The sequence below is a fragment of the Neovison vison genome, chromosome 6 (genome assembly GCF_020171115.1).
Source record: "Neovison vison isolate M4711 chromosome 6, ASM_NN_V1, whole genome shotgun sequence".
Classification (NCBI taxonomy): Eukaryota; Metazoa; Chordata; class Mammalia; order Carnivora; family Mustelidae; genus Neogale; species Neogale vison.
In genome coordinates, this window is record NC_058096.1 from 170,148,034 (window position 1) to 170,168,545 (window position 20,512).

The following is a 20,512-nucleotide window of genomic DNA, read 5'->3' on the forward strand; positions in this document are numbered from 1 at the left end:
GATTGAAATCACATCAGTATGAACTTGTGGTATTTATTATAAATATAATGTCTTAGTCCATTGGGGTTGCTGTAACAAAATACCATAGACTGGGTGGCTTCTAAACAAGAGAAATTTATTTCTCACAGTTCTGGAGTCTGGGAAGTCCAAGAGCAATGCACTAGCTGATTCAGTGTACTGGTTCAGGGACAGCCTCCATCTTCACTGAGTCCTCCCACAGCAAAAAGGGTGAGGGATCTTTCTTAGATCTCTTTTATTTTTTAAAATTAATTAATTTATTTATTAATTAATTATGTATTTATTTCTTTGAGAGAGAGAGAGCAGGGAGGGGCAGAGAGAGAGGGAGAAAGAGTCTTAAGCAGACTCTGTGCTGAGCTTGGAGTCCAAGGCAGGGCTCCATCTCATGACCCTGAGATCACGACCTATTTCTCTACTCACAATGCTTCTGACTTTTCAAATGTGTGCTTTTTTTCTCTCACACCAAGCAATTCTGACACTAACTACCCATACTGGGCACAAACCCCAAAGTTTAAGAGCTTATATGCATAGCGTGACCTGGGTAGCTCAGTTGGTTAAATGACTGCCTTCAGCTCAGCTCATGATCCCAGGGTGCTGGGATTGAGCTTTGCATTGGGCTCCCTGCTCAGCGGGAAGCCTGCTTCTCCCTGTTCCCCTGCTTGTGTTCCCTCTCTGGCCACGTCTCTCTGTCAAATAAACAAGATCTTAAAAAAAAAAAAAAAGCTTATCTGCGTAACATTGTCCCCATTTCAGATGCTAATTGCAAGTCTGACCCTCTGATATTCCTGACCAAGTGGCTATGAATCAGGGGTTCCCATACTTTCCTCCTTAGGTTCACTAATTTACTAGAATGGCCCATAAAACTCAAGGAAAAGTTTACTCATGTTTACTGGTTTATGATAATGATATAAAGGATACGGATGAACAGCCAGATGAAGAGGTGCTTAAGGCAAGGTCTGGAAGGGTCCCAAGTGCAGAAGCTATTGTCTCCAAACCCCATAGTTTAGGGATTTTTTATGGCAGCTTTGTCACATAGGCAAGATCATGATTAACCCAATCTTAACCCATGATTAACCCAATCTTAGAGATTGAAAGTTTCAGGCTTCTAATCATGGCTTGGTCTTTCTTGTGACCAGGCCCCATTCTGACACTATCCAAAGCCACCGAGACTAACCTCATGACAACAGAAAACATTCCCATCAACCAGGAAATGTCAAGGAAATTAGGAACTCTGTGTGAGATGCTCCTGTCACCCCCATGAACTCGGGAAATGACAAGGGTTTTTAGGAGCTGTTTGTCGGGAACTGGGAGCAGAGATCAAATATTAATTTCTTACTATGCCACATACACATATACAGTAGTTTCAGAATTGCTAACCCTTACTCCCAGGAGAAATCAACTCACTAACTACAGTTTTTGTATGCAGTTCTCCTTGTCTTTAGCCTTATAGAATCCAGTTCAAATACTATATTCCGAAGTTACTTAGGTTGGCTCTCTCTTCCTTACGCTCTTCAGTGTCCTTTGTATTTATCTGTAATACAGTCAGGTGCTCTTGTTAGTGTAAATATTTTGAGTTCCCCTAATGTCCTGGTTGGTTTTGTTTTTTGTTTGTTTGTTTGGGTCTTTTTTTTTTTTTAAGGATTATGTATTTATTTTAGAGAGAGAGATAAACAGAGAGATGGCACCAGAGCAGGGGATGGGGGGAGATGGAGGGAGAAGGGCAAGCAGACTCCCCAGTGAGCAGGGAGCCTGATGTGGGACTGAATCCCAGGACCCTGGGATCGTGACCTGAGCTGAAGTCAGAAGCTTAACTGACAGCCACCCAGGTGCCCCCGTCCTGGTTGGTTTTAATTGTGTTTTTATTTTGGGGAGAGATGTGAACATCACCATTGCTGTAAGAGTCAAAGACTATCCAGAAGGTACACTAAGGAAAGTGTTCCTTCCTTCTCATTCCTACTACCCAGTCCTATTCTCCGCTTTTTTCACCTCTTTCCTCCCTGTAGGTAACTGGTCTCTTTGATTTCTGGTTCATCCTTCCTGGATTTCTTTTGCACAAATGAGCAAACACATGTGTATTTTCTTATAACTTCTTCTTTCTTACAGGACAGGTAATATACCATAGATTTTTTTTTTTTTCATTTTACTTTTTTCTCCTTAACTATCTATATGGAAATCATTCCATAGTGGCTCACAGAGATCTTTCTCACTCATCTTTTTCTTTTTTAAGATTTTATTTGTTTATTTGACAAGAGAGAGACTTCGAGAGAGGGCACAAGTGGGGGTGGAAGTTGGAGGGGAAAAACAGGCCTCCTGCTGAGCAGGGAGCCCAATATGCAGGGCTCTATCCCGGGGCCCTGGGATCACGACCCAGGCCAAAGGCAGGTGCTTAACGACTGAGACATCCAGGTGCCCCTTCATTCATTTTTTAAAAGAGAAAGCAGCATTTATTAAGTACTAGCCTTGTTATAGTTATATTTCATAAGGTACACTGATATGCTTCAGTTTACCCTCACTGTCACTCAGGAAGTTGTGTCTTCACTGGGCTTGCTTGCTTGCATCCCTGATCCATTTGCCAGCAGCACTGACTTCTTTTTGGAGAAATAGAAGTTTTCTTTCTCCACTTTCAGTCCATGGGTGAGGCAGCACCTATAGCTCTAAGATGGGCCACATGACCTAGGTTTAAATGCACTAGACCGTTCCTCTGGCTAAGGTCATTGACTCAGGAATGGGCTTGTGACCCAACCAGAGCCATTGTATTACAATGAGGCAGCAACAGGGGCTTCTGAAAAAGAGACTCTCGCTTCCTACAGATCTTGAACTAGATTCTTCCCACTGAAGGTGATCCTGGAAATTCATAGTCCAGAGCTGTTGCTGTATGAGAATGAAGACAACATATGGAGAATAGACTTCTGTTTCAGATGACGTCTGGTCAAGTCATTCCTGACTTAATTCTAACCCTACAAGATCCTATTACATCAGTCATGGAATTAATTCTATTTTCACTTGAGTCAGAAATGCATTCTAAGTGGCTCACAAACTCACACAAAAAAGCTCAAATAGAAACAGGGTTAAAGCAAGACTCTAGGGGATGCCTCAGATCCCAACTGTGGGAGTTATGCTCTACCTTCTTGAGGGTAGGGTATCTACATATATTATTTTAAATTCTTCTGCACTATTTGTTTATTCTCTCCCATTTCTTTATTTACTCAATCATTTATTTATATCAGTATGGATATTTATATTATACTTTGGGTTATAATCTGGTACTACTTTATTGTGTTGCTCGAATTATTTCAGCTTTGACCATTGGGAGCAATTTTGGTTGGTTCTTGTGTCCATTTGACATACCCTGATCAGCGTGTGTGTGTGTGTGTGTGCGCGCGCGCGCATAGCAGGGTGGGGGGAGGGGGTTGGGGAGGGAGCATTTCCTTATTTTCTGGCACTACAAGGTACTTCAGACTCATCCTGTGTATTTCCTCACCCAATCCTAATGTTAGCCATTTCTCTAAGGAGTCCTGATTTCTTTGACTGGAGAATGGTATTAGAAACCAGTTTCTGACTGTGGGATGTACTTGTTGCTACTGGGATGTCATTGCTCGCAGATCCTCTTAGCTGACAGAACAAGGAGTAGCAAGAACCTACTTATATCCAAATACCTCTAGAAATGTCTATATGTAACCATTTTTATCTATAGTAAGCCTCCTTCCTTTAATAACTATAACCTCCTACTCCAACAATGAGAAACCTGGCTCCCACCATCAGCCACCCACTTACCTAATTGTTCAATTCCATTGTGTATGTACAACAACATCAGAGTTGTGAACCTGTATCTTCATGGGAAACAATTTGATCGAGTATAGTACTTTGTATATCTTCTTTTGTCTTCAGTTTTGCAAATTCCACTCATTTCCAAAGGATTTAGGTCAGCATCCTTCTCCCCCACGCTATTCAATGACGTTGTTGCATACTTTTATAATATAATTAGATTGTTTTGTCACATTCTGCATTCCATCTTCAAATATTCTGTCCCTCCTAAATGGTTTTATAAAATTTGAATATATTAAGATTCACCCTTTATGCTGTAGAGCTCTGAGTTTTGAGAAAAAATATCATGTGTTCACTATCATAAAGAATAAATTCATCATCCTAAAAAGTCCTCTCTGTTCCACTTATTTGTTCCTCTTCCTTCTCCTGGATTCTCTGGCAGCCACTCATCTTTTTTACTCTATCTACAGTTTTACCTTTTCCAGAATGTTATTTAGGTGGAATTATACAATGCGTAGTCCTCTCAGATTCGCTCTGTTACTTAACAACATGCATTTAAGATTCACCCATGTTGGGGTGCCTGGGTGGCTCAGTGGGTTGAAGCCTCTGCCTTCAGCTCAGGTCATGATCTCAGGGTCCTGGGATCGAGCCCCGCATTGGGCTCTCTGCTCAGCAGGAATCCTGCTTCCTTTCCTCTCTCTGCTTGCCTCTCTGCCTACTTGTGATCTCTCTCTGTCAAATAAATAAATAAAAATCTAAAAAAAAAAAAAAAAAAGATTCACCCATGTCTTTTGTGGCTCGATAGCTCACTTCTTTCTCTTTTTTTCTTTTTAAAAATGTTATTTATTTATTTGACAGAGAGAAAGAGAGAGTGCACAAGCAGGGGGAGCAGCAGGCAGAGGGGGAGGGATAAGCAGACTCCCCGCTGAGCAGGGAGCCCAATGCAGAGCTAGATCCCAGGACCCCGACCGAGATCATGATCTGAGCTGAAGGCAGATGCTTAACCAACTGAGTCACCCAGGCGCCCCAGCTCATTTTTTTTTTTTTTATTGCTGAATAATATTCTATTGCACGGACATACCGTAGTTTGTCCATCCATTCACCTACCAAAGGCCATTATGGTTGCTTCCAGTTTTTAGCAACTGTGAATAAAGCTGCTATAAACATTCACATGCAGGTTTTTGTGTGGTCATGAGTTTTCAAATCAGTTGCATAGATGCCTAGGAGTGGGATTTCTGGGTCATATGCTAAGTTATATATAGCTTTTTAGGAAATTTCCAAAATGTCTTCCAAAGTGCCTGAACCACTTTGTATTCCCACCAAAAATAAATGAGAGTTTCTGTTGCTCCACATCCTCACTAGTATTTGGTGGTATTAGCTTTTTGGATTTTGGCCATTCTAATAGTTGTCTTGTGGTATATTATTGTTCCAATTTACAATTTCCTAATGACAACGATAATGATCATTTTTATATGCGTATTTGCTCTCTCTGTATCTTCAGTGAGGCATGTTCTTACTGTCGAATTTTAAGAGTCTTAAATTGGTGTGTTTTTGGATACAAGTCCTTTACCAGAACTGTGATTTGCAATTATTTACTCCCAGTCTGTGGGAGTAATAGTGTCTTTTGCAGGGACGCCTGGGTGGCTCAGTTGGTTGGACGACTGCTTTCGGCTCAGGTCATGATCCTGGAGTCCCGGAATCGAGTCCCGCATCGGGCTCCCAGCTTCACGGGGAGTCTGCTTCTACCTCTGACCTTCTCCTTGCTCATGCTCTCTCTCACCTCCTCTCTCTCAAATAAATAAATAAAATCTTTTAAAAAAATAGTGTCTTTTGCAGAGCACTAGGTTTTACTTTTTTTTTTTTTAAGATTTTATTTATTTATTTGACAGAGAGAGAGAGGAAGAGAGCACAAGCAGGAGGAATGGCGGAGGGGAAGGGAGAGGGTGAAGGAGAAGCAGGCTCTCTGCTGAGTAGGGAGCCTGATGTAGGGCTCGGTCCCAAATGCTGGGATCATGACAAGCCAAAGGCAGACTCTCAACTGACTGAGCCACCCAGGAGCCCCAGTAGGTTTTACTTTTAATAAAGTCCCACTTACTAATTTTTTCTTTCATAGATCATGCTTTTGTTGTGTATCTAATAACTCATCACCGAACCCAAGCTCATAGTGATTTTCCCCCAATATTTTCTTCTAGATGTTTTATACTTCTATGTTTTATATGTAGGTCCAGGATTCATTTTGGGTTATTGCTGTGAAAGGTAGAAGGTCTATATCTATGTTTGCTTTTTGCATGTGGGTGTACTATTGTTCCAGTACCATTTGTTGAAAAGATAATCCTATCTCCATTGAATTGCCTTTGCTCCTCTGTCAAAGAAGAGTTGACTATATTTATGTGGATCTCTTTCTGGGTTCTCAGTTGTGTTCCATTGCTCTATTTATCTCTTCTCTCACCAATACCATACTCTCATGACTACTGTAGTTTTATATCAAGTGTTGAATGTGTGTAGTATCAGCCCTCTGAATTTGTTCTTCAATACTGTGTTGGCTCTTTGAAGTCTTTTGCCTTTCCCTATACATGTTAGAATCAGTTTGTTGATGTCTCTAAGATAGTTTGCTGGGATTTTTTTAGGATTATGTTGAACCAAAAATCAAACAGGGGAGAATTAGTATTTGAACTGTTTTTCTTCAGCCACAACCAGTCTGATGAGCCCATCAATATCATTCTTCATTTCTACCATAGTGTTTTTGCTTTTTAGTATTTCCTTTTGATTCATTCTTAAAGTTTCCATCTCTCTGCTTACCTTACCTAACTGCACTTACATGTTGTTTACATTTTCCTTTAGAGCCCTTAACAATGTTAATCGCAGGTATTTTAAATACTGTCTGATATTTTCAGCATCGGTGTCATATCTGCATCTGGTCTTCATGCTTGCTTTGTCTCTTCAAGCTGTTTTTGTCTTGTTCTTTAGCATGCATTTTGGTTTTGCTTTTTGTTTTTGTTTTTGTTTGTTTGTTTGTTTTTGTTTTGTTTTGTTCTTGTCGAAAGCCAGATACAATGTTTCAGTAAGTAGGAACTGAGGTAAATAAATAAGCCTCTAGTGTGAGAATTTATGTTAATCTGGCTTGGAGTTGGGGTTGGTTAGTGTTTTCTGTAGCTATAGCAGCTAGAAGCTTCAAATTCTCACATCTTTGTTTTCATTTTTCCCTATTGACTTTGGGCTTCCCTAGATTCTCCTCCTCAGAGAGAATCTACATCTTTCAACCATAGTCTACTGTTAATCTGGAGTCCTATTGTGGTGTGGTAAGGGGTGAAAGAGGAGAAGTGTTTTATAAACTTATGATTAAATCTCAGTATTTCTGTGCATCTGTGTCCCTGGGCTGTGAGTCTTGTGCATGTTTCTTAGCTTTATTCCTCCACTTTAGGTGATGTAGAATAGCCAGTGGAATCTGGAGTGGGAGAAATGTCGTTCCCCTAGATAGGATAAGGATTGGTAAAGACGTTTTCCTTGGAGTGTTGGGGTTTGCTATAGAGAATACTCTGGGTGCATTTCATGGCAATTACTCTTTATCTTCTGTCAGAACCAGGAGGACATCTCTCTGTGCTCTTCATTTGAAGAATTTAGTGAGATTTCTGGAAGTAAAACTCACAAAAGTTTGATTCTTTGATTCTTTCCTTCCTCCTTTGTTCAGTTTCTTTTTTATTGATCTAGGAAACCATGAAAGTTTTTTTCAGCAAAAATCTAGGAATGATAAATGTACTCACTCTGTGATGCCTTTATTAAGTCTTTGCTCTTAAATATTTAGGTGGATTTTGAATTCTAAGTTGATAGTTATTTTCTTTCACCACTGTGAAGATATGATCTAATATTTTCTGGTTTATATTGTTGCATTTACGTGTTGGCTTTCATTATAACCAACCTTCCTGGCATTGCCTCACAGTTAAATATTGCTACTATGACTCCTGCCATCACCTCTACATTCCAGTAGGAGGAGATACGTTCACTTACAATTTCTTGGCCACATGTAGGTATTAGAGCACTGGAAAATGTAGCCATGTGCCAGCTATTTTTCTACAATAGGGATCAGAACTGGTTCATTCCTGGACTTTCCACCTGTAGGTACCCATAAGTAAAGATGGGTTTTGAGGAGATGGCCCAGGCAGCAGAACCAGCCCCTTTTCCCCAGGCACAACCCTCTGCCCCCAGGGTTATTTCACTTGGTCCTGTGGGGAGGCCAAACTCCCCTATGTCCCACTTCTGTCTGGATCTCAGCAAAGCTCCTTGTCTGTCCCTTGGCACTCCATGTTATGAGATCTCAACCCACTTCAGAGGGGCTTGGATGAATTCTTTAACTTACTGCAGGACTCAAAAGAAGCACTTACTGAGCACTCTTAGACACTTTCTCCTGTTGGCAGGTGACTTCTCCATTTGCCATCTGAAGAAAATGTGTCTCAGAGAGGTTAAGCAATTTGACTCAACTCAGAACTCAAATTGAGGTCCCCCAACTCTCAGCTCTGCACTATTTATAAGACTAAACTTCTTTCTGAGAGAAAGATGTTTGTGGCTTGAAGCAAATAAGGTTGAACTCTTGTTGCATCACATAACTGAGGAGTGAATGAGGCAGGCAGGTTGCTGGGAAAGATTGGCATCTCCCAGCTGTGGGGTGAAGCCAAGGATCAAAGTGAATGTTCCTTCAAGCATTTACCAAGGAGCCAGGCCATTTGCAAGGCATCGGAGGATATAAAGGCAAGTTGAGCTTAGAGCTTAGAGCTTAGAGCTCCAGCTTAGAATAATTTACTTTGTGGGAAGACAGAGCTAAATTTGAGTACCCTCTAGCTGTGTGAGCTTAGGCTAATGACTTAATCTCTCTGAGCCTCAGTTTCTACATTTATAAAATGGAAATAATAACACCCACCTCAGGAGGTAAACTTTTGGCAGAATACTTGGCACGTGGAAAGCCTGCAGTGAATGGTAGCTGTCAGTTTTTGCTGTATTATTGTCATGACACCTAGCAAGGGAGACATACACTGCCATTGTGTGGTGGCTGAGGAAGGATTATGGGAACACAGAGGAGAGAGGTGGAATGTCTGAGTCAGACCTTGAGGAGCGGGTATGTCCTACAGACAGAGCACTGGGCTGCCATTCCAGACACACAAGCTTACATCTGTGCAACCTCAGGCTTCATCACTGGGTATCCTGAGCCTGCCCCTCACACCCACAGGACAGGTGTGTCCTGTGACATCTGGGCTTGAGCCCAGTCTGGACAGACTTGCAGGGAAGTCCCTTCCCAGAGTTCTTAGGAGAATTCCCAGGCTAAGGCACTATCTCCTCCAGCAGAAATTACCTATTTCCAGACTCTTGGTCTTGGATCTCAAGATGCTCTCAAAAGCTTCCTCTTTAAAAATCTTCCTCCTGGAGCCCCTGGGTGGCTCAGTTGGTTGAGCATCTGCCTTCAGCTCAGGTCATGATCTCAAGGTCCTGGGATTGAGCCCTGTGGGCTCCCTGCTCAGTGGGGAGCCTGCTTCTCCCTTTCCTTCTGCCCCTTGTGTTCTCTCTCTTGATCTTGCTCACCCCCCCTCTCTCAAATAAATAAATAACGTCTTTTTAAAAAACCTAACTTCGGGACGCCTGGGTGGCTCAGTTTGAGCAGCTGCCTTTGGCTCAGGTCATGATCTCAGCGTCCTGGGATCGAGTCCCACATCGGGCTCCTTGCTCGGCAGGGAGCCTGCTTCTCCCTCTGCCTCTGCCTGCCTCTCTGTCTGCCTGTGCTCGCTCTCTCTCCCTCTCTCTCTGACAAATAAATAAATAAAATCTAAAGAAAAAAAAAAACCTAATTTCTCCCATCTTCCCTCCCTCCAGTTCATTTTTCTCTTTTCTTTTTTCTTCTCCCTCCTTCCCATCCTTTCTCCCTGCTCTCCTCTCTTCTTTGCATTCTTTCTTTCTGTCATAGAGGTTAACAACCCACACTTCCCAACTTACAGAAATGGTTGAACCTCTCCTATAGAACATGACTGTACTTGTGGGTCAGACAACACCAGGATGGGTTCACAGTTCACAGCCAGAGGTTCCACGACACTGTTTCTAGCTGGGAATCTTCTGGTGTCCAGTGTCTGATTGCTAAATGTTTAAACACTGGGTTTAAACAAAGACATGGAGGCCACAGTCCAGACACTATTAAAGAACAGGACCTCTTGGGATGCCTGGGTGGCTCAGTTGGTTAAGCAGCTGCCTTTGGCTCAGGTCATGATCCCAGGATCCTGGGATCGAGTCCCGCGTCGGGCTCCTTGCTCTGCAGGGAGCCTGCTTCTCCCTCTGCCTCTGCCTGCCATTCTGTCTGCCTGTACTTGCTCTCTCGCCCTCTCTCTCTGATACATAAATAAATAAAATCTAAAAAAAAAAAAAAAAACAGGACCTCTCTATCGCTGAGGAATGTGGGTCCAGTGACATACCGTATTCTTTTATTTTTTTAAGACTTTATTTACTTGGGGCGCCTGGGTGGCTCAGTGGGTTAAAGCCTCTGCCTTCGGCTCAGGTCATGATCCCGGGGTTCTGGGATCGAGCCCCGCATCGGGCTCTCTGCTCAGCAGGGAGCCTGCTTCCCCCCCTCTCTCTGCCTGCCTCTCTGCCTACCTGTGATCTCTGTCTGTCAAATAAATAAATAAATAAAATCTTTTTTAAAAAAGACTTTATTTACTTATTGACAGACAGAGATTTCAAGTAGCAGAGAGAGGGGGAAGCAGGCTCCCTGCTGAGCAGAGAGCCCCATGTGGGGCTCCATCCCAGGACTCTGGGATCAAGACCTGAGCTGAAGGCAGAGGCTTAACCCACTGAGACACCCAGGCACCCCAACATACTGTATTCTTAAAGACTTTTATGATGGAAACTTCAAACATACACAGAAGTAGGAAGGGTTGTGTGATGAACTCCCACCTACAAATCACCCAGCTTCAGCTCTTATCAATATTAACTCATTGTGATTTCTTTCTCCTGCTCCCACATTTTCTCCGTTGTTGGAATGCTTTAAAGCACACCCCAGACACTGTCATATCACTAGTAATCACTTTACTCTGCATCACTGACAGATCACATTGTTTTTATATAACTGACTGTGCTATCATCACACCTAACAAAAATAACAATGGACCTTAAGTAATCTAAGAGTTAATCCACATTCAGATCTCCCAGATTGTGTCCAAGACGTCTATTTGCAACTGGATTCTTAGGAAAGCATATTATCATCCCCATTCTACAAATAAGGAAACTGAGGCTGTCCTCCCTCAAGTCACAGAGTTAGTAAATAACAGATCTGTTTTATATCAAAGACACTGTCCTCAATTTTTGTCCTGTACTCCTGACTTAAAGCTTCAAAAGCCCTAAGAAAGAGAGAAAGAGAGAGAGAAAGAGGGAGAGGAAGGAGGGAGGAGGAAGGAAGGAGAAAGAACAGCCACTATTATCTGGAAGCTGGCCATGTGCTCACAGTTGGGCTGCGCTATTCTCTGCCAAGACATAAGCAGTTTCATGAAACACCAACCTTAGATAAGGTCCCTCTGGGACTGTGATAGAGACAAAGCAAGGCCACTTTACAACTGTGCTTCAGCCCAGACAAAACAAGGTCCCTGTGCCACCCACTAAATACCTAGCACCCCTCTCTTGGCTAAAATCAGTGGGAGTGCTACATCTTTACGGATCGTAGCTCCCCTCCCTGTAGATGAGATTTATCAAGATCTCTCATCATAGGCTAGCCCCTCCTTTCTGGCAGCATCCAATCTAGTGAACCCCTGCTACCTCAGGCCCTCCCCAAACCATCCGGCCAAAGCAGCAATCCTATAATAGGCTCTTTCTAGTACCCTCTATCAAGACAACCCATGGGGCACCTGGGGGGGCTCAGTCCCTTAAGCGCATCTGCCTCGGCTCAGGTCATGATTTGGAAGTCCTGGAAGGGAGCCCCATGTTGGGTTCCTTACTCAGTGGGGTGTCTGCTTCTCTTTCACTCCCTCTCCTCCTCCCCCTCATCTCCCCCTCCTCCTACCCTGTATACACTTGCTCTCTTTCTTTCCCAGAGTGGGTGTGGCTCTCAAAAGGCAGCTTGAGGGATCCAGGTAGTGATGGAAATGTTCTGTATTTTAACAGTGTCAATGTTAATATCCCTCTTTGTGAAACTGTCCTGTAGTTTTTCAAGATGTTCCCATTGGGGGAAGCTAGATAAAGGGCATACGGGACCTCTGTATAATTTCTTAAAACTGCATGTGATCATCTCAAATAAATAATTATTTCAAATACATTATAAAAAGTTTCATTAAAGAAAAAAATTGTCAGAGGTAGTTTTTTTGTTTAATGTTTAATATTTAATTAATTTATGTATTTGAGAAAGAGAGAGAATGAGTGGTGGGAAGGGGCAGAGTGAGAGGAGAAGCAGGCTCCCCACTGAGCAGGAAGCCTGAAGAGGGGGATCAAGCCCCAGAACTCAGAGATCATGATCTGAACTGAAATCAGCTGCTTTATTGACTTATCCACCCAAGCATCCCTCTTTATGAATTTTTATTCATGTTTTTTAAAGATTTTATTTATTTATTTGACAGAGAGAGAGATCACAAGTAGGCAGAGGCAGACAGAGAGAGAGAGGGGGAAGCAGGATCCCTGCTGAGCAGAGAGCCCGAAGTGGGACTCAATCCCAGGACCCTGAGATCATGACCTGAGCCAAAGACAGAGGCTTAACCCACTGAGCTACCCAGTGGGTTAAAGTGCCCCGTCTCTTTATGAATTTTTAAAATGTAACTTTGGTCTTCGTTCTTTTTTTTTAATTTATTTATTATTTATTTATTTATCAGAGAGAAAGAGGGGGAGAGAGCAAGCACAGGCAGACAGAATGGCAGGCAGAGTCAGAGGGAGGAGCAGGTTCCCCGCCGAGCAAGGAGCCCGATGTGGGACTCGATCCCAGGACGCTGGGATCATGACCTGAGCCGAAGGCAGCTGCTTAACCAACTGAGCCACCCAGGCGTCCCTGGTCTTCGTTCTTTAAAGTAGACATAGAGACCCTGGCATCTGAGAGTTAGAAGCACTGTCAGGGTCACCAGGTTCAAACTCTGCCTTCAACTAAGGCTGGTTTTCATCCTGCCCATTTTATAGGCAGAACCACTGAGGCCCAGAGGCCAGCATGAGTCATGCTTAATCTGGATTTAGGAATATTTTAAATTCCAGCTCATATAGCATCAGCTGTGGCCTTTGGTTCTCAGACTATGGAGTTGCAAAGATTTGAGTCTCCGCCAGAGGCTAACTCTTCAAACATGGATTTCAGTGACATATACAGGGGTTTCTAAACCAGACGTTTAGGTTGGGGTTTCTGCACAGAGGAGTGGAAAAAGTCCTAGCTTTGCAGTCAGGGAAACTGGGTTTCAAATCCTGACCCACCCAGTCAGTTTCCGCTTAGTTATGTGACCTGGAGCAAATCATTTCAGCTCTGACCCTCAGTTTTCTCATCCATGAAATGTGGCCAATGCCTCCTGACTTAGAGGATCCATTTAATACACGTTTCGAGGTGCTTAAGACAGACGCTGTCCTCACAGATATCCGTTTGGTGACTCAGTAAAAGTTCACGTAGAGAACCAGGCTCCTTGGTGTGTGTAGTAGGAGGACGTTCTTTCCCCCTTACACCTGCATGGCATAACTCTCAGACCTAACAAGTCCATAGGGAGTTCCCATCTGCCTGAGGGATAAGAACGCAGAGGCAGAGTGGGCCTCATGATAAGAACGCAGAGGCAGAGTGGTCTTACTGTGTGCAGGCATGCTTCCAAGCACTTTATACCAATCATGTCACCATGGAGAGGGACTGCCATCTCCCCATTTTGATGGATGTGGAGACTGAGGCCGAGCTTTCTGTTGCCTCCGGAGTGCACAGTGCACGTGCTTGCTGAGTCAGGTGGGCCCCCCGGGAGGCAGTTCTGGAATGCAGGGAAGCCGGATGCCACGCTCAGCTGCTGAGCTGGCTTCCCTGGGGCTGTCAGCTGTGTCCACAGGACAGTGGACCATACACACACATAGGGCAGTGAGGTCACCTCGGGAGGGAGCTGAGCGGGGGCTTCCTGAGCACCTCTGGCAGCCCCGCCACAGCCCTGGTCATCTGGCCATATTGGAGAGATAGGAAATGCCCTGAGGTTGTGCCTCCATCCTGTGTCAGGTCCATACAACCTGGTGCTACAGGTGAGGCAGGAAATAAACCCTTCATTTACTCAGAGAGGGGAAGTACCTTCACCTGGGATCAGGAAGCAACCAGAAGATGAAACCGGGTTTTTCTGAGCACTTACTATGTGCCAGTCCTTGAAACCTTTAAATGATATGAAGTATTCTTTAGTCCAGTGATCCTTGAACAAGCATCAGAAGCACCTGGAGGGCTAGTTAAATACAAATTATGGGTCTCACCTACAGAGTTGCTCATTCAGTAGGACTGGGATTGGACCTGAGAATTTGCATTTCTAAAGCATCTTCACATGATGCTAATACTGCTGGTCCACATTTTGAAAGTAACTAATCAGTTCAACTTCCTTTCCCATGTTTAATAGTAGTCTTTAACTTTCTTCTTACATACCTCCAGAGACGGGGGACTCATTGCCTTTTCTCTCAGCCTATCCCATTTCTGGATTGTTCTTACTGAAAAGACAGGAATTTTGTGTGTGTGCTTGTGTTGAGATGAAAACTAACTGTATTGGCCTTCCTTTGCAGTCCATTCTTTCTGCCTCTGGATTACATGGTGTCATCAGCCAGGAGCAGCTGGAAGGGAGAGGAGATGTATAATTAGACTGAGGGTCTCCCTTACCCCCCCAGTTCATCAACCAAGCCCTGCCTATTCTACCTTCTAGATCAGGGCTGTCCAACAGGAATATGTTGTGAGCTCTGTGTACCTACAAAAATTTTTAACTTTCAAGTAATCTCATTAAAAATAGCAAAGAGAGGGTGCCTGGGTGGCTCAGTGGGTTAAAGCCTCTGCCTTTGGCTTGGGTCATGATCGCAGGGTCGTAGGATCGAGTCCCACATCAGGCTCTCTGCTCGGCAGGGAGCCTGCTTCTTCCTCTCTCTCTGCCTGCCTCTCTGCCTATTTGTGATCTCTGTCAAATAAACAAAATCTTTTAAAAAATAAAATAAAATAAAAAAATAAAAATAGCAAAAAGAAGCAGGTGGAACCAATTTTAATCACATATTCTCTTTAACCCAGTGTATCAAAAACAGTATCTTTTTAACAGGTAACTAATATCAAAAATATTATTGAGCTCTTGTATATTCTTGGTTTTCATAGCATATCTTGGATGTGTTTTACACTTATAGCACATCTCAACTCTGACCAGCCACATTTTGAGGACTCCATAGCCACATGTGGCCTGTGGCTACTGTTGGGGACTGGGCAGTGCCCCTGTCCCTAGTCCTTATCTCCCCTGTCATGGCTTGTGGATGCCTGCCCCTCACAGCTTCCCTAATCCATAACATGGCAGCCAAATTGTCTAAATTGTAGATTTGATCATGTCCCCCTTGTGTGGCTCCCTGTTGCTCTCTGGATAACATTTGGCCTCCTTGTCTGGCTCCCAAGGCCCTGCCTCTTGCTTTCCCTTCTCCCCTCTTCCAGGCCCCACTCTACTGCTGTGCTGAGTTATTTCCAGATCCTCAGGACAAGCAGTGTCTCTTCCTCCTAAACCTTTGCATACATGGTTCCCCCTGTCTGGAATGTCCTTGCAATTCTTCTTTGGCTTCCCTTTCAGGTCACTCCTTCAGTCAACAAACTTTATTGAGCACGTACTATGTGTCAGACACCAGCCTAGGTCCTGGAACAAACAATACATAAGGAGGAAATGTGTATTACTAAAAACATATAGTATGTCAGATGACGAACAATAAATCGAGATGATAGGGAAAGGTGGTGCTGGCAGTTACTCCTTGTAACTGGTGGTCAGGGAAGGCCTCTTGGTGACTTTAGAGCAGAGATCTGAAGAAGTAAGGAAAGGAACCAGGTGGCTACTGGGGAAAAAGCATTCTAGGCAGAGGGAACAGCCAGTGCAAAGGCCCTGAGGGTAGAATCTAACTGGAATATTTGGGGCACGTTCCAGTCTAGCTGGGCAGAGTGAGAGAGGAAGTCATTGGAACTAAGGTTAGAGAGAGCAAGAGGTGGGTCCCAGATAGTGGAGGGCTATGTAAGAACTCAAGTTTTATCCTGAGTGAGGTGGGAGTCCTGCAATGGTGCTGAGTGGAGGAGGGACATGAGCTGACTTGGGTTTTAACCTGATACTTCTGATTGCCATGATTAGGACAGCTACTGGGCTGAGGGTAGGAGTAGACAGACTAGTGATCATGTTGGCTAGACCAGCATGGTTGCCATGGAGGTGGAGAGAAGAGGTTGGTTTGGGGATACATTGACGGGGGGCCAACAGGGTTTTCCAGATATGTCAGATACAGAGTATGAAAGAGCAAAGAGTCAAGAATGACTCTGAGATCTTGGCCTGAGCTTAGGATCCAAATAACTCCTCTTCCAGGAAGCCCTCCTGGGAACCCACAGCTCTCTGGGCCTTGCCCTAATGTGGCCTGTCATGGCCTGTCTCTAGCTTGCCTGGGTGTTTTCCAAAGCAGTATAGGACTTGTTTACTATTCTGCTTTCAAGTTGTTTGATAAGTGAGTAAGAAGCAAAGTCAGGCTGAGCTGGAGTTATTCTTGGACTCACTGTAGGTTAGTCCCCACCCCTCACCCCCTTGGGGCCTGTGTTTTCCTGTCTGCACAAGGCAATGGATATTCTAGCCTTTGCCCAGTTTCCTCACTGGAGAGGGCACTGCCAGTCCCATTCACAGGAGTCCCTCAGTCCTCTGAGAACTGGACCTTGGGTCCTGCTCCATGCCCAACCTCACCCCTTGGGAAAGCACTGGGTTGGCCTACAGGGCTGGGTCCTTAGTCAGTCTCACCAATGAGGTGGGATCTGGGACACACCCCACCTCCTCCCTGCTGAGAGTTTGGCCCAGCCAAGCCAGGTGCAACCACCCCACACATCGCTGCCCCCTGACTAAGCAGTCATGGCCATGCTCAGGGGGTGGTTCTAGGGATTTAGCTGCCTCATCTGCTGTGCCTGGGGTGTCATGAGGAAATTTCAAATCAGACAGGAAGGCCTGGGGCCCGATAGTACCAGCAGGAAGGAATGCCACCCCGGTGAACGAGTGTGACCCTGGGCAACTCATGCCCCGCCCCCTCCCTGTCACGGGGGTGTGGCCTGGCCTCTCCTGCCGCCCTCTTCCCTTGCCCAGTCTGGCATCTGCACAGTCCACACACGGCTTTCCTGGCAGCCAACACGGGGCTCCAGACCACAGGTACTGGGACACCTGCCGGGTGAGGGGCGGGGAGAAGGGTTAATTTTTAGAACAGGCTCTTCCACCGACCTGATGTTTTGTGGTTCCTAGGTGGACCTGGATTTGCTCTGCACCTTCCTAGCTGGGTGCTCTGGAGGTGTCAGGGGAAGATGACAAATACTCACTTCCCTGGGTTGTTTTGAGGATTGGGCCAGCCCTTGTCTGGTCACAGCAGGTGACCAACTCCTGTTTCTGTCGCCAGCTTGCTGCGGGACCTTCAGAAAAATCTTTGATGGCTCTGAGCCTGTTTCCCCATTTGTGAAATGAAGGGCCAAACTAGATCTCTGAAAGCTGCGTCCACTCTGCCCTTGCGGGACCAAACACTTGGGAGGACGAAGGTGTTTCCCTCCAAAACATCCCAGTTTCTGTGCTTTGACTAGCACGTGAAGGCAGCTGCCCTCCGGACATCCCCTCCGAAGGCGCCCTGGGCCGTCTGGGCTGGGCCTGATAGACTCGAGAAGATGAGGAGGCCAGTCGTCTCCTCTGCCTTGGGCTCAATGGCACCGCTGGGGAGAAAACGCTGAACTTGCAGAGCCGGGCCGTGGGGGAAGGGAGCCCTGCTGCCTGTCAGAGGCTCACCCAGGCTGAGGGGCCTGGGAGGGAGCCCCGCCCCCAGTCCCGCCCCCTTAGTCCCGCCCCCTCAGTCCCGCCTGCCCTAACGCAGCCACCCGTCGCGGGAGCCTCTCGGCTGGTAGGGAGCGTCCCAACCCGTCTCCTCAGAGGTGGCCTTCAGGCCTTCAGCCAATCTTTGGTAAGGGGGACAAAAGATGAGAGTCCTGTGCTTATTATTTCATGCTGCTTTGTTTAGAAACTGCCAGAAAAGTTGAGTCAGGAGTGTGTTAGGGGGCGTTGTGGTGAGGGAAGGATGCGGTGTTCTGTCCGGGGTCCAAACCAAGCGGACCTGTAAGTTATGGGCCCTCTCCTGTCTCTGACACCCGTGAAACTGGGGCTAGTGCAGCCCTCTAAAACGCCTCTAAACCTGTGCTGTGAAATCCCCTCAGGCCACTCTCCTAGAGCGCTCTCTGCTCTCCCTCCCGCTCCGGCTCCGCCGCGGGGTCCCGGGGGTGGGGGTGGGGGCGTGCGTGCTGGACCTGGGGGAGTGGGGGGGGGTCATCCTCATTCTTTTTTTCGTTCCATAACATCTTTACCGAGATATCATTCACATACCATCAAATTCACACTATTCAAGTGTACCAGTCAGTGTTTTTTTAGTATATTCAGTGTCATGCACCCATCACCACTATCTAATTTAGAATTTAGAATTTTTATCACCCCCAAATAAACCCCGGACCCTTTAGCAGTCACCCCACATTTCCTCCTTCCCCTGACAACCTCTAATCTACTTTGTGGATTATCTCTGTGGATTTGCTTATTCTGGATATTTTATATAAATGGTATCATTTAACAGGTGCTCCTTTCTGACTGGCTTTATTTTATTTTATTTTATTTTTTTCCACATAGCATCATGTTTTCAAGGTTTATCCATGCGGTGGCATGTCATCAGGACTTCATCCCTCTTTCTGGCCAAGTGGTGTTGTATGATTGTATCACATTTTATTTATCCGTTTATCAGTGAATGGACACTTGGGTTGTTTCTACTTTGTGGCTATTATGAATAAAGCTGCATGGACATTCATGTGAGAGGAGTTTTTGTGTGGAAATAGGTCTTCAGTTCTGTTGGATGTATACCTAGGAGTGGACTTGCGGGGTCATATGGTGAATTTATGTTTGACATTTAGAGAAGTCACTAAGCTTTCCCAAAGGGGCTGTACCATTCTGCAATCCCACCAACTATACATGAAGTCTCCCAATTTTCCACATCCTTGTTAGCACTGGTTATTATCTGGATTTCTTATCGTAGCCATCCTAGAGGGTATGAAGCAGTATCTCGTTATGGTTTTGTTTTGTGTCTTTTTAAAGTTTTAGTTATTTAGGTAATATCTGTGCTCAACATAGGGCTCAAACTCATGACCCTGACATCAAGTCATATGCTCCTCTGAATGAGCCAACCAGACACCTCTCTCATTGTGCTTTTGATTTGTGTTTCTCTTAATAAAGAGATGTCAAGCATTATTTTAGGTACTACTGACCATTTCTTTAGAGAAATGTCTGTTCAATCTTTTGATTTTCAAATTAGGTTGTCCTTGTATTGTTGAGTAGTAGGCATGCTTGTTTTTCCAGGGAAGGGCTCTGAGGCTCTGAGAATAAATGTGGTGTGCAGTGATCCCATTTAGTGGAGGGTAGTGGTGGGAACTCAATCCAGGTCTATTGACATTCAAGACCCAGCAAGCTCCTTCTCTAGAACTGGATGCCTCCTTTCTGGTTTTCACTGTTGCCAAATTGCATCTATGTTGTAGGGAGAGGGGGAGAGAGAGACAAGAGAAAAAGATGAAAAAGAGAGAAACTTTGGTGACAGAATAAGAAGGGAGGCTGGAGTGGCTCTGGCTGTTTAAATAGGCACCCACCTTCGAGAGTCAGAGCTCGGGAAAACCTTTTAAGAGGTTTCGGTTTCTTCCCATTAATCTTCAAATGTTGTGGGGGAGGGGCTCAACAATTTTTACAAGGGGGCTCACTCCCCCCTAGTTTTTCTTAGTTCCTAAATCTGAAACAAATCTGATTCAACCTTGAAACCCAACCAGAGAGCAACATCCCCTAGTGTTTAGCTATGTCCAAGGATCTGAAGCAGTGGTTGCCATGCTTTTTTTTTTTTTTCCTCTTTTTTTTCGGGGGTGGGGGACGGAATATGGGCAGGGACAGAGGGAAAGGGAGAGACAGAATTCCAAGCAGACTCCACACCCAGCACAGAGCCTGAAGCAGGGCTCAATCCCACTACCCTGAGATCACCACCTGAGCCAAAATCAAAAGTCCGATGCCCAACTGAATGAGCCACCCAGGCGCCCCAGTCACACTTCTAGATTGCACAGCCTTCCCAAGAAAAAAACTTTAGGCACCCCCAACAGATACATATTTAAGATTTGGAAATGATATACAAGGACTGTGATGATTAGCTAATGTCTAAAGGCCCAATATATACTCAGTGTGAATTTAATCATGAAAATAGTGGATGAAAGTCCACATTCTGAGTAGTTTTCCTATAGGAATTTCATTAAGCAATACACATTGTATTGTTATCCATGCTGTGGCATGTCATCAGGACTTCATCCCTCTTTCTGACTGAATGGTGTTATACAATTGTATCACATTTTTTTAATCCATTCATCAGTTAATGGACACTTGGGTTGTTTCTACTTTGTGGCTATTATGAATAAAGCTGCCGTGGACATTCACATGTGTATTGCTTACTGAAATTACCTCTCCACGTGTGTGAGATTTCACTCGTTGTTTTCAACATGGTAAGGTGG

At 44.8% G+C, this 20,512-nt stretch overlaps 1 protein-coding gene across 6 annotated transcripts in view; it reads left to right on the top strand.

The window, feature by feature from the left end:
* The first annotated feature begins 17,062 nt into the window (after window positions 1–17,062).
* Window positions 17,063–20,512, top strand: part of TMEM40 (transmembrane protein 40) — a 33,665-nt gene continuing 30,215 nt past the window's right edge. For 5 of the 6 annotated variants that reach the window (XM_044252959.1, XM_044252962.1, XM_044252961.1 and 2 more), the window contains exon 1: window positions 17,840–17,901. The gene's annotated coding sequence lies outside the window, so the exon portion shown is untranslated. Of the gene's footprint in view, window positions 17,112–17,839; window positions 17,902–20,512 lie in introns of those variants that run through there. The other variant, XM_044252960.1, reaches the window with a different exon arrangement.